Source organism: Zea mays, chromosome 9 (genome assembly GCF_902167145.1).
Source record: "Zea mays cultivar B73 chromosome 9, Zm-B73-REFERENCE-NAM-5.0, whole genome shotgun sequence".
Taxonomy (NCBI): Eukaryota; Viridiplantae; Streptophyta; class Magnoliopsida; order Poales; family Poaceae; genus Zea; species Zea mays.
Window position 1 is genome coordinate 36,833,463 of NC_050104.1, and position 12,490 is coordinate 36,845,952.

Consider the following 12,490-nt stretch of genomic DNA (forward strand, 5'->3'; position numbering starts at 1 on the left):
AACAGCCGTCGGATCTCAGACCAACGCGCAGGATTAGATCCGCGGGCAGGCGCGCGAGCGCGCGGCGGCCTGAGCGGCTGACAGGCGGGGCCGGGCGGGCAGCGCGAGCGCGGGCGGCTGACAGGCGGGGCCAGCGGGCAGCGCGGGCGCAGGCGGGCTGACAGGCGGGGCCGGCGGGCAGAGCGGGCGCGGGGTGTGGGGGAAGCGGGCCTGGGCCGTTGGATCCCAGGCGGACGGCCGGGATTAAGCCCGGGTTAATTGAAACAGAGCCGCCCGATCTGGGATGGACGGCGGGGATCGGGTGGCCGGCCTTGGCCTTCCCTACGGCTAGCAGGGGCGGCGGCGCTCGTTCCCGCGGCGGAGAACTCGCCGGAGACGAGGGGCGCGGGGGCTCTGCGGGTCCCTAGGGCGACCTGAGCGGCCGGGGAGGTTGGGGAAGGCACGGGGAGTCTTCTGGTGGGGGTTAGGTCGGGGCAGGGGCACTGGAGGGGGGGGCGGTCCACGGCGAAGCGGCTCGGCGGCGGCGCAAAAGGGCTCCGGCGAGCAATTGAACGCGACAGGAGGCAATACAAAGGTCGGGAGGGGGCGGGACGGTTCCTTACCTCAAGTCGGACTCCGGGGACTCCTCGGTGGCGGCAATGGCGCGACGGCGGCCCGGGTCGACGGTGGCGGACCTCCGCGGCTGCACGGAGGACGGCGGGTGAGCGCGGGCAGAGGGAAATAGGGAGGGGGAAGAGGAATTGGGGCGTGTCCCGGGTTGCGGACGCCGAGGCGAAGCTCACCGTGGCAGAGGGCACGGCGGAGCTCCAACGGCGACGGGGAAACGGGCTCGGGACGACGGCGGTTTAATGGCGGCGGCGCTCTGGCGTGTGCGCAGTGCGGGGGAGGTGAGAGAGGGGCTTGCTGGTGCGCAAATGAGGGAGGGGGAGAGGGCGAGCGGGGTTCTGGGCTCAAGTGGCCGGGGGCGGGACGGTTGCGAGCTCCACGCGCGACGTGGGCGCGAAGTCCGCGGCAGCGCGCAGCTCGGGCGGCGGTTACGCGGGGATGACGGGGCTGACAGCCGGGACCCACGGGCAGAGAGAGCGGGGAAGCGAGCGCGGGTGCGGGGAAAGCGGCCGCGCTGACGGGCGGGCCCGCCAGGGTAGAGAGAGGAGGGGGGGAAAGCGCGCGCGCGGGATGGGCCTAGTGGGCCGAAAGGCCGAGGGGCGGGGGAAGCGGGCTTCTTTTCCCTTTTCTTTTATTCTGGTATTTGTTTTCTCTTTTCTTTTTATTTATTCTATTTGATTCAAATCCAAATAAGCCACAAACTCAAATTAGCCTTTCTAAGTATTATGCACCAAACAAAAGTGAAATCTAGGGTTCAACTTGATGCAACAATTCATACTCCCTTGGAGTTTGAGCTAATACACTATAATTACAAATAAAATAACCACTTTTCTCCTATAGAAATGAGAAAGAGAAGATTGGGGAAGGATGTGAAAAGAGAAGTAACACCTGAATTTGTGAATATGAGCAAAGAAATTTTATACCCCCAAATTCAGGGTGTTACAAACCTATCCCCCTTAAAAGAATCTCGCCCCGAGATTCAAGGTTGGTCAGCAAAGAGTTCAGGGTATTTGGCCTTCAGATCATCTTCTCGTTCCCAGGTTGCTTCTTCCTCAGAGTGGTGACCCCATCTGACTTTGCACATTCTAATGGTATTCCTCCGGGTGACTCTGTCTGCAAACTCCAGAATCTGCGTTGGCTTCTCTATGTATGTCAGATCCTCCTGGACCTCCAAACCCTCCACTGGCAACTGTTCTTCTGGTACTCACAGACACTTCTTCAATTGCGACACGTGGAACACATTGTGCACTGCTGACAAGCTCTCTGGTAGGTTGAGCTGGTAGGCCACTTCTCCACGCTTTGCTTGAATCTGATATGGTCCAACGTACCGGGGTGCTAACTTGCCCTTGACTCCGAACCTTCTGACTCCTCTGATAGGCGACACCTTCAGATAGACGTAATCTCCCACTTCAAAACTCAGTTCTCTTCTCCTTCTGTCAGCATAGCTTCGCTGCCTAGATTGTGCTATCTTCAGATTCTCCCGAACCATTTTGATATTCTCTTCGGCTTCAAGCAGAATGTCGGGGCCAAACACCTGCCTCTCTCCAGGCTGGTCCCAATGCAGCGGAGTCCTACAACTCCGTCCATAGAGCGCCTGAAACGGTGACATCTTCAAGCTGGCCTGGTAACTATTGTTGTAGGAGAATTCTGCATAAGGTAACCTTTTGTCCCATCCTGACTTGTCTTGCAACGCACAGGCTCTCAGCATATCTTCTAGGATTTGGTTAGTTCTTTTAGTCTGACCGTCTGTCTGCGGGTGATAAGCTGAGCTGAAGTTCAAAAGTGTGCCCAAAGCTTCTTGTAGCTGCTGCCAAAAATGAGAGGTAAACTGTGTTCCTCGATCTGACACTATCTTCTTTGGCACACCATGAAGGCAGACTATCCGAGACATGTATAACTCAGCTAACGCTGCTCCGGTGTACGTTGTCTTCACAGGTATAAAATGGGCCACTTTTGTTAAGCGGTCCACAACTACCCAGATGGAATCATAGCCGGCCCGGGTACGAGGTAGGCCAACTATAAAATCCATCCCGATCTCATCCCACTTCCACTGAGGAATCCACAATGGCTGCAACAATCCGGCGGGCCTTTGATGCTCTGCTTTGGTTCTCTGACAGCTATCACAGATGGCGACATATTCTGCGATCTCTCTTTTCATGCCATACCACCAAAATCTCCTTTTTAAATCCTGATACATCTTTTCACTTCCAGGGTGTATGGAGTAGGCTGTCTCATGAGCTTCCTTTAGGATCAGTTCCCGAATAGGTTTGATGTCAGGAACACACAATCGGTCCTTGAACCATATTACTCCCTCTTCATCCTCTCGAAAGTCTTTGCCTCTTCCTTCTAAGATCAGCTGCCGGATATTGTTGATGTTTTCATCATCCTTCTGCCCTTCTTTGATCTCCCGCTCTAGGGTGGGCTCTGTGGGGGATAGATATCCCCTGGGTCCACTAAAGAAGTAAAAGGCATCACGAAAAGCCCAAGGGCCCAATAATTCGTAAGGTCATTCTTTCGTGGGCCTAGGGAAAGACCACCAATAAAAAGGACGCGGGACTGATTAGTGCAAGCACAGGCGGCCCACAACGTCGAACGAATGAATCACAAACAGAAACCCGACTTTCCCGCGCTGAAGCCCCCATGCAACGGAGCCATGCGAGGATAAGTCGGCGGAGGTTACGTAGGGATAAGCTCAAGAAGTTCACTATCTTTCAGCTACTTGTTGCTATCATAACATATGTAATGCTCCACGGCCGAGTATATAAGGCCTAGGGGGCACCCCTTCAGATCGATCGATCCTACTCTACTTAGCCACCCACAAACATTCTCTGTGCCCTCTATCCAGAGAATCCTCTTGTAACCACGCTCATATACTCACCAGGACGTAGGGTGTTACGCACTTCTAAGCGGCCCGAACCTGCAAACCTTGTCCATTGTCCCTCGTGCGATCGGCACGAACCATTTTGCTACAGTCGTCGACACCGTCCTACTCCTAAAAGCACCTTGAGGGGCAACCCCGGGTGTGCGGTCGGACCCAAAACACCGACAGCTGGCGCGCCAGGTAGGGGGTGTGTCGACGATCCAAGCTAGCTCAATGGCCGTCACCTTCCACAGCAAGATTACCATGCGTCCCGGATCCACATTCTGCTTCGGAACAATCTCATCCGTGGCGGACGAAGAGGGAATTCTACATCGCCTCGCGGATCTACCGGAACAGAAGTCTCCTCCAACAAACTCCGAGAATGCTGGAAAAACGCTACCTCCGGCTCTTCGGAACAAGATCGCCTCCGGGGAGGCTGGAGCTAGACGCTCGCTGACCCGGAAGACTCCGCTGTCTACTCCCCCGACGAAAGAATGGACACAGGTCATGAGAAGGAAGGAGATCAGAGAGAGGCCAGTCATTCTTCCCGTTCCTCCGGCCTCAAAGGAGAACAGAAAGAAATTCGCCGCGGCAGCAATGCCGTTCTACCCCGACGTCCTCTTCATTGGGAGGGCAGAATCGCTCGCCGTCTCCGACGATGAACCGACTGCACCTGGAGAAGAACCGCCTCAGCGAGAGTCCCGCCGACGAAGGAACCGACGCAGGAACATCCGACGACACCACGCAGCTGGAGAACGGGATCCGGAGCAGCCTGTCTCGCGAGACGAGGTCTCAGAGATAGGAGAAACTCCGGAAGAACGCGTCTTCAGGGAACGAAGGAACTCCCGACGACGAGATCGCCGTCGGACTCAGGAGCAAGCCGAGCAAGATGCAAGGCAACGACGCGAGAATCCGCTCTTCGGGCGCAACCTGAACCCCGACTTCGCCCGAGCTATGAATACGCCGAGCGAAGTCGGAGGCGTTCTGGCCCGGATAGCCGACGGACTTCCTCGGACCCCCGATGCCGAGGGATACCGGCGCCTGTTCACTCAGGCAGCCAACCATCTTCTACCGCTCGCCCATCCGCCGAACGATCTGCGACACGCCATCAACAGTCGCCGAGACGCGCGAAGCTCTATCAATGCTTCGCGCGAACGGCGGCACGAGAACGAAATTCGCCGTCGGGAGGAGTATGACCGAGATCATGGCTTCCCGACTCAAAGCCAGGCCACCCGAACTGAGTCAGCAACGGCTTCAACTGGTGGAACCTCCCGGGAACGGTCGAGGAACCACCACCGCCACTCCCCTCCCCGGGACAGGCGACATCCTCGACGACAGGAGGACACGTGCGGAGTATCTGCTCTTACTCCGCGCCTTAGGGCCATCCAATGGCCTCCAAACTTCAAGGTATCCAATGTCGACAAATATGAACCTAAGCAGGACCCAGGGGGCTGGTTAGCCGTCTACACCACCGCCGCTCGGGCTGCCGGGGCATCTGAGGACGTCATGACTGCGTATCTGCCCATCGTCCTCGGGCAAGACGCACTGCAGTGGCTACGGCATCTACCCCGACACTGCATCGACGACTGGGGAGACTTCAGCCGACGATTCACCGCCAACTTCCAGTCTCTCTCCGGCAAGCCAGCGCAACCATGGGACCTCAAATCCATCAAGCGCCGGGGAGATGAGACTCTCCGGTCATACCTTAAAAGGTTCCAGACCATGAGAAACCGCATCCCCGAGGTCACGGAGGCGGCCGTGATCGAGGACTTCTACAGAGGATCTAATGACTCGGCTTTCGTCCGAACCATACTGCAAAAGGCGCCAACCACCTCCGAGGAGCTGTTCCGGGAAGCCGACCTCTACATCACCGCTGACGAGCGGGCCCAGGACCTCATCGGAGGAACAAAACCCGTACCAGCGGCACCACGACGCGACGCGAACCAGCCGTCCGACAAGCGCTGGGAGAAGAGGCCTCGCGAAGAGGTACACGCCGCCGGACCACCCGCCTCTCGCGCCCGAGGAGGACCTCGTGGAGGCGAACGCACGCTGGACGACATCCTCGACGCCCAGTGCCCGTACCACAAGGATATGCGCCACACTCTCCGCAACTGCCGGGACTTCAAGCACTCCGTCGGGCATGGCCGACCCTTCCAACCTCTACCACCTCCTCCTCCGAGGGGAGGACCAGATGAACCACGACAACCCCATCAGCCGGAGGAAGGGGGAGGTGGAGCTTTCCCGCGCGTTGACAGGGAGGTCAACGTCATCTTCGGCGGGCATGGGTCGCAGGAGAACAAGAGACAACAAAAGCTCAACGACCGCCAGATACTGGTGGCGACCACCGGCCCTCCCGCCCCGTACCGGTGGTCGGAGCACCCAATCACGTTCACTCGGGAGGATCAATGGCTCAACTTCGACCACCCAGGCAAATACCCGCTCCTCGTCGATCCGGTGATCCGAGAGAGCCGGGTGAAGAAGGTACTAGTGGACGGGGGGAGCAGCATCAATGTCACCTTCCCCCGTACGCTTCAATGCTTGGGAGTTCGCCTCAAAGAGCTCCACGAGTCAGACGCTCCTTTCTTCGGCATCGTGCCGACGGAAGGGGAGTATCCGCTGGGCCACATCTACATGCCGGTCACCTTTGGGACTCCGGATAATTACAGAACCGAGTTCCTGAGGTTCGAGGTGGCGAACTTCGACTGCGGGTACAACGCCATCATCGGGAGACCAGGGCTGGCCAAGTTCATGGCCATTCCACACTACACGTACATGATACTGAAGATGCCAGGACCACAAGGAATCATAACTGTACGCGCCGACTTCCAAGGCGCCGCAGAATGTTTCCGAGTGGCCATCCAGGCAGCCCTCACCACCAAGCCATCAGCGATTTCTTCTACACCGGCGAACTCTAAGCCTGATGAAGACCTCGCCGTACCGGCAAACGAAGCTCAGGCCGCGACCTCTATGCGGCCGACTGAAGACACCAAGCGGATCAACCTGGGCTTCGCTGATGAGCGCAAGACGGCCATCATCAGCTCCAGTTTGAGTGACAAATAGGAAAGCGCGCTCGTCCAGTTCCTGCAAGATAACCGAGACGTATTCGCATGGCAACCTGCGGATATGCCGGGAGTCCCAAGAGAACTGGCCGAGCACAAATTGAAGGTCTATCCCCAGGCGAGGCCAATCCGGCAAAAGCTGCGTCGTTTCACGCCCGACAAGAGAGAGGCCATTCGTGCCGAGTTAGCTCGCTTGGTCACGGCCGGATTTATTAGAGAAGTATTACACCCCGAGTGGTTAGCCAACCCTGTTCTTGTACTCAAAAAGAATAAAGTGGATTGGCGCATGTGCGTCGACTATACTGATCTCAACAAACACTGTCCGAAGGATCCCTTCGGGCTCCCAAGGATAGATCAAGTGGTGGATTCCACCGCTGGATGTTCGATGCTGTCTTTCTTAGATTGCTATTCCGGGTATCATCAGATTAGTTTGGCAAAAGAAGACGAGGAAAAAACGGCGTTCATCACCCCATTTGGTGCTTTCTGTTATACCTCCATGCCGTTTGGCCTCAAAAACGCTGGAGCGACTTATCAGAGAGCTATTCAAACATGCTTAGCCGATCACTGGGGCAAGCGTGTGGAAGCTTACGTGGACGATGTGGTGATCAAAACGGAGAATCCAGAAAACTTCATCGAAGACTTACAGCTGGTTTTCAACAGCTTGAGAAGATATAGATGGAAGCTCAATCCTGAAAAATGCGTCTTCGGGGTACCAGCAGGAAAGTTACTCGGATTTATTGTCAGCCACCGGGGAATTGAAGCTAATCCAGATAAGATTGAAGCTATCATGAAGATGGAAGCTCCTCGATCACAGAAGAAGGTTCAGCGACTCACTGGATGTATGGCAGCCCTGAGCAGATTCATATCCAGACTGGGAGAAAAAGGTCTGCCATTTTATAAACTACTGAAGAAGGTGGATAAGTTTCAATGGACTTCAGAGGCACAAGAAGCTCTAGACGCACTGAAGAAATTCCTGACAACACCGCCAGTATTGAAACCGCCCCGGCGAGCTACGCCGACTCAGCCGGCTGAAGATCTGCTGTTATATATCTCTTGCACGACTCACGTGGTAAGCACTGCGTTGGTAGTCGAGCGAGTGGAAGAAGGGCATGCCTACCCGGTTCAACACCCCGTCTATTTCATCAGTGAGGTTCTAGGCCCATCGAAGAAAAAGTATCCTCAAGTTCAGAAGCTATTATATGCAGTACTTCTAACTGCCCGCAAGTTGCGTCACTACTTTGACGACCACAAAGTCATAGTAGTTACTGGTTTTCCCATAGGGGACATTCTTCACAACAAGGAGGCCATTGGCCGGATAGCCAAGTGGGCTTGCGAGTTGGGGTCCCATGATATCGAGTTCCGACCTCGCACTGCCATCAAAACTCAAGCACTGGTCGACTTCGTATCAGAGTGGACAGAACAGCAAGTGCCGGATAATCCAGAAACCACAGAAGTATGGCGAATGTATTTTGATGGCTCGCTGAAGCTGCAGGGAGCAGGAGCAGGAATTCTCTTCACTGCACCTGGAGGCGAACACCTCAAGTACGCTCTCCAATTGCTATTCCCGGCCTCTAACAATGCAGCCGAGTATGAAGCTTTGATACACGGATTAAATATCGCCACATCACTGGGTGTCAAGAGACTGATGGTATATGGGGATTCTCTGGTAGTCATCAGTCAGATAAACAAGGAATGGGATTGTTCAAATGATTCAATGGGGAGATACTGCGCCGCCGTCCGAAAGCTAGAAGATAAATTCGAAGGTCTGGAGTTTCATCATATAGAAAGAGATCGGAACACGGCGGCTGATATACTGTCCAAGCTCGGATCCGGTCGAACTCAAGTCCCGCCCGGGGTCTTCGTGCAAGAAATCCTTCAGCCGAGCATCTCGATGGATCAAATAGAAGAGTGCAACATCATAGACCAACCCGAGTCAGACTCTGATGACTGGAGGCAACCGATTATTAAGTATATAAAGAATGAAGAAGAGCCAGATGACAAGAACTCAGCAGAGCGCATTGCCAGACAATCAGCTCACTACACACTCATTGGGGAGGTATTATATCGGAGGGGCGCGTCAGGCGTCCTCATGAAGTGCGTTCTCCCGTCCACCGGGAAACAACTTCTGGAGGAAGTCCATGCAGGGCAGTGCGGAATACATGCAGCATCCAGAACATTAGTCGGGAAGGTTTTCAGGTCAGGATTCTATTGGCCGACAGCAAAGAATGATGCAGCTGAGCTAGTTCAGAGATGCGAAGCTTGCCAGTACCTGTCAAAACAACAGCACCTGCCAGCACAGCAGCTACAAACCATACCAGTAACTTGGCCTTTTGCATGCTGGGGATTGGATATGATTGGACCTTTCAAGAAAGCTCAAGGAGGATACACCCATGTATTGGTGGCAATTGACAAGTTCACTAAATGGATAGAGTTCCAGCCCATTGCCTCTTTAACCTCTGCTAAAGCCGTGGAATTCATACAAAGCATAATATTCAGATTTGGGATACCAAACAGTATCATCACCGACTTGGGATCCAACTTTACCAGTTCAGAATTCTTTGACTTCTGCGAGCAGAAAAGCATTCAGATCAAGTATGCATCTGTAGCCCATCCGAGAGCCAACGGGCAGGTTGAGCGAGCCAACGGAATGATATTGGAGGCACTCAGAAAAAGGGTCTTTGATAAAAATGAAAAATTCGCAGGAAAATGGATAAGAGAATTGCCTTATGTTGTTTGGAGCTTGAGAACTCAACCTAGCCGGGCCCTGCATGGAAACACTCCTTTTTTCATGGTCTATGGGTCGGAAGCAGTGCTACCCGCTGATCTCAAGTTTGGGGCGCCAAGATTGATTTTCGAAAGCATAGCGGAAGCTGAGGCCACCAGGCTGGAGGATATTGATATACTTGAGGAAGAACGACTGAATGCAGTAATACAATCAGCGCGATACCAGCAGACTCTAAGGCGCTATCACGATAAGGCTGTGCGGCAAAGGTTCTTTTCAGTAGGGGACCTCGTCCTCCGCCGAATTCTAACGGGGGAGGGACGACACAAGCTATCACCCTTATGGGAAGGACCCTTCATAGTGGCAGAGGTCACTCGACCCGGATCGTATCGCCTCACCCAGATGGATGGTACAGAAGTCGGGAACTCTTGGAACATAGAGCACCTCAGAAAGTTTTACCCCTAGCTGTACTTCAAAACAGCCGGGGCGGCCATATACTCTGTAAAGTGGAAATATGTCATCAATAAAGAGAAATTTCAAAGATACTTGATTCATTTATGATTGACTTGCATTCTTACTTAACTCGGGGTGACCACTATGCCCTACAAACGGAGCAATCGGCTTAAGTCAGCAACGACTTAAGGCGGTGCAACATGCTCACGCTTACTTAACTCGGGGTGACCACTATGCCCTACAAACGGAGCAATCGGCTTAAGTCGGCAACGACTTAAGGCGGTGCAACATGCTCACGCTTACTTAACTCGGGGTGACCACTATGCCCTACAAACGGAGCAATCGGCTTAAGTCGGCAACGACTTAAGGCGGTGCAACATGCTCACGCTTACTTAACTCGGGGTGACCACTATGCCCTACAAACGGAGCAATCGGCTTAAGTCGGCAACGACTTAAGGCGGTGCAACATGCTCACGCTTACTTAACTCGGGGTGACCACTATGCCCTACAAACGGAGCAATCGGCTTAAGTCGGCAACGACTTAAGGCGGTGCAACATGCTCACGCTTACTTAACTCGGGGTGACCACTATGCCCTACAAACGGAGCAATCGGCTTAAGTCGGCAACGACTTAAGGCGGTGCAACATGCTCACGCTTACTTAACTCGGGGTGACCACTACGCCCTGCAAACGGAGCAATCGGCTTAATTCGGCAACGACTTAAGGCGGTGCAACATGCTCACGCTTATTTAACTCAGGGGTGACCACTATGCCCTACTAACGGAAGTTACCGGCTAAAAGTAATTGATGGTTTAAACCAGTATAGCATACTCACGCTTATGCAGTTCAAGGGATGATCTCCATATCCCACAAACAAACTTCATAATTATCATGTAGCATACCACAAATTTGCAAACTAATAAATTCTGATACGATAAGAAAGAAATCATAACATTCGAGTGATAAGCTGATGTCCTCTAAATAAATACTTGCTCATGCTAACTGCGCGCTCAGAGCACGCGAACTGTTTCTTTATTTTCCAATGTCTCTCTCAGGAGCGACTGACGAAGAAGGGCGATTCGAGGAATCAGGGGCAGCAACCACATCGGCTCTTATATCCTCGGGGACAACCACGCCAGGTCTTCTCATCAAGATTCGTCCCGCCCGAATGGCCTTGTCCAGGGCCTTATCGCGCTGAGTTTTGAAAGTGACAGCAGCCTCTTCAGCAACTTTAACAGCCTGCTGAGCAGTTTCCAACTCCCGGGCAATGGTTTTCTTGGAAGCTCGGAGTTCCTTGATGGAGGCATCCTTTGCTGATAGCAACTGTGTAAGGCGGGCCACTTCGTCCGAAGATTCTTGCAGTTGACGGCGCTGACTGTCAAGTTCCTCCATCGTAAAGCGGTGGCTCCTCTCCAAGATGGTCAGCGAGTTACTGGAATCCCGGTACAGTCTGTCCAAGTTGTCGCGAGAAGCAGCAAGGATACGTTTTTCTTCCTACAAGCAAAAATCAAGCTCATTCAGAATCCAAGAGCGTGATAAGGCGAAGCACAGGTTCGTAAGCTACCTTCTCAGAGTTAAGCTGAACATGAAGAGAAGAACTCAGAGCGTTAGCGTCATCCAAAGCCGCAGAGACCTGACTCAACTCGATCTGACTTTGAGAATACTTCTCCTCGAAGTCAGCGCATCGTCGAGTCATTTCAGCTTGATCTTGAGAATGTTTTTCTTCAAGAACTATGATCTGCCGAGTCATCCCTATCAAGAAGTATTCAAACAAAACGAGGTCAGAAGGTAAAACAACCTACGGACAAGAATAAAGAAGAAGAAGAAAGGACACTGACCAGCATTGATGGCCTCCAACTCAGATACACGACGACGAAGCAACACTGGATTCCAACACTCGAGAGATGATGCCACTTCTGGGGTAGAAGCACCCTGTGATTTCAGTTGACTGACCAATCCATTCACCAAAGCCTGACGAGAAGAACAGATGAGTATAATGACAGCAATTCATGCAACATAGAGATCAAATTAAAGCACGGCACAGCACCTGGAGGTTGGAAAAGAACGAAGGGATCCCCAGGTCAGGAGAAATCAGCTGATAATCAGGTATCAGACCACCACCCGAAGCAGCTCGCAGTAGGCCAGCAGGAACAAGCTCAGTACATTCAGCAGAGTTCAACTTCAGACCAGTGGGGATGCTGCCCTCCAAAGCGACCCCCTGATCCGGAGTCCGAGCCACCGTCATGCCGCCAGAATGTGGAGGTGAACCCACATGAACATCCATAGAAGTGCAGGAGGGAGACCCCGCTCGGACACCCTCGGGGGCTGGGTCAAGGTTGGCACTGCCCACTTGAGCCGGGTCACCCCCGGCAACACCCTCGGGGGCTGGGTAGTGGCCTACACTCCTCACCTGAGTTGAGTCCTCCCCGGCGACACCCTCGGGGGCTGGGCACATGTCAGCACTATTCAAAGGATCCAAGCTCTCTGCCGTGACCACCTCTAAGGTCGACGGGCCTTCAGCTGTTTCCACAGGATCAGGACGGTCCAAGTCATTATCCCGGCCCTCAAGATCGTGCTCTAAGGTCGACGAGGCACGGGACGACCTCAACCCTACATCTGGCACGGCTGCGCAAATTTCTGTTGCATCAACGTCTGCAGGTTCCAACAGCAAGTTCTCAGGGACCATATCCTCTAGAGCTTGATCAAAATTGGTCATGGACAGTTCTTGCAGACCAATAAGAGCAGACAAGGCAGGAGAAGGAACCCCACTACTACCACCGCTAGCGACGAG